Here is a 2,613-nt window from a genome sequence, read left to right as displayed (position 1 = left end):
AGTCTTCTCCAGCACCACAGTTCAAAGTATCAATTCTTTGGTACTCAGCTTTCCTCACAGTTCAACTCTCACATCCATACATGACCACTAGAAAAACTATAGCCTTGACTAGATGGACCTTTGTTGGCAAAGTAATGTCTCTGCTTTTTAATATGCTGTCTAGGTTGGTCAGAGCCTTTCTTCCAAGGAGCAAGCGTCTTTTAATTTCATGGCTGCAGTCACCATCTGCAGTGATTTTGGAGCCCCCCAAAATAAAGTCAGCCACTCTTTCTCCATCTATTTGCCATGAAGTGATGGGATCGAATACCATGATCTTTGTTTTCTGAATGTTGAGCTTTAAGCCAACTTTTTCACTCTCCTCTTTCACTTTCATCAAGAGGCTCTTTAGTTCTTTACTTTCTGCCATAACGGTGGTATCATCTGCATATCTGAGGTTATTGATATTTCTCCCAGCAATCTTGATTCCAGCTTGTGCTTCATCCAGTCCAGCATTTCTCATGATGTACTCTGCACAGAAGTTAAATAAGCAGGGTGACAATATACAGCCTTGATGTACTCCTTTTCCTACTTGGAACCAGTCTGTTGTTCCATGTCCAGTTCTAACTGTTGCTTCCTGAACTGCACACACCTTTCTCAAGAGGCAGGTCAGGTGGTCTGGTATACAACAAACAACTCAGTTTAAACTCTGTACTAGGGATTACATAACAACAATGTATCCTGCTTTAGGACAGTTTCTCCTTCCTGAAAACCTTCTGACTAATCCTGATATCTTAGAATGTATATTATGGGAATGGGTCTGACAGGATCTTTCTATTATTAAATTCTAATCCTGTTTCCTAGAATGTAAATTGTGGAGTGGATCTGTAAAATTTTTACAATCTTGAGACATTCTTTTGATTTATTGTAGTAACTAATTTTAAAAGTATATAATTCCCTTGCTTAGACTAGCGAGTGGGGCACCCTCCGCCCCCTTCTGATGTCTATGTCAGAAGCTTCTATGTCCCTTTTCACTTCTTCTGCCACACAAGAGCCCTGAGTGGTCAAGCTTGGTCTCTGGTCCCAAAGCTAAAATTTCGGAGATCACAAATCTGACATTGTTCACTGTAAGCTATCATTTCCAAATCCGCTCTATACCATTCAAGTTGTGATTATGGTCCCCAAAATGGGCTTGGGCAAATTAGGGGACATAGAATGGCAACTCACATCAAGTACCTATAGACCGATAGGTGTCAACATGGTACTGTGGGCCACACAGGCCAGTCCCAGCTATTCCCCAGCAGAGCAGTGGGAGCCAGGACTGAGCTCCAGAAGCCCCCTGCACCTCAGGGCCAGAAGGCTTCTCTCTTCATTCTGTGCTTCTTGTAGCCCCTTCAACTCAGTAACAAGCCACCAGGAAGAGGCTAGTACTATGGTAAACTTGAGTTTTAGTCAGATGGAGCCAAGTCTAACCTGGGAGCTGACTAGCGGCAGGCTTTTGGGAAACCACTCAACCTTCCAGAAATTCCTGGTATGGCTCAAGGAGACAACTCAATCTTTCTGAAACTCAAGCTAGGAATAATATCAGCACCACACAGCCATGCTGTAAGAGTCAATGAGATATGTGTGGAAAGCATTTACTAAGGTGCCTGGCACAGTAAAATACTCCATGCTGCTGCTGCTGCTGCTGCTAAGTTGCTTCAGTCGTGTCCAACTCTGTGCGACCCCACAGACGGCAGCCCACCAGGCTCCCCCGTCCCTGGGATTCTCCAGGCAAGAATATTGGAGTGGGCTGCCACCTCCTTCTCCAATGCGTGAACGTGAAAAGTGAAAGTGAAGTCACCCAATCATGTCCGACCCCCAGCGACCCCATGGACTGCAGCCCACCAGGCTCCTCCGTCCATGGGATTCTCCAGGCATAGATTGTGGCTATTACTATTATTTTTATTATGTGCTAGCATAGCCTTAAGGCCTCTGATTATGTAAAGAGACAGGTGCATCCCTGAATCTCTTTCCTGGATTCTGCATTTAGTGTGAGTACACTTGAAAACAATGACTACACATGGAATCAACGTAGAAAAATTCTTTTCTAATGGAGAACATTTCTGCTACCATGGAAATTAATGTTTTGTTTAATAGATGCATTACTATTTATAGGAAACCAGATTAGTATATTTTTTTAATTAAAAATATTTATTGGTTATTGACTTTAATCAGTTTAAAGGAAAGAAATATTCTTTCAAATGTGCTAATAAGAAAAAGATCCAAAGAAATGGACAAAGTTGGGCAGAATTTTCAGCGTTTTGAACACAAATAAAGCTCGTAAATTTTATATGGATTCTAGAATATTTATTAATACTCCTCCAACAATGGGCTTGACATTGAACAGGAATATAAACATATGAATAGTCCAATCCAATATATTTCAAAACAAGAAGATTCTTGAGAATAGAAATTCTGTCTTTTGTAAAAGTACCCTTGCCATTCATTGGAGGAGAGGTTACAGGAGTATCTGTGAATTCTAAAATTCAGGAACTTTGGAATTCATGTACATTCTTAAACCACTAATAAAAGAAGACCATATAGATAGGCACCCAACATATAAATATACAGTAACCACATAATAATTAAAAACAA

The sequence above is a fragment of the Budorcas taxicolor genome, chromosome 1 (genome assembly GCF_023091745.1).
Source record: "Budorcas taxicolor isolate Tak-1 chromosome 1, Takin1.1, whole genome shotgun sequence".
In the NCBI taxonomy this organism is placed as follows: Eukaryota; Metazoa; Chordata; class Mammalia; order Artiodactyla; family Bovidae; genus Budorcas; species Budorcas taxicolor.
Note: the sequence above shows the minus strand (reverse complement) of the source record.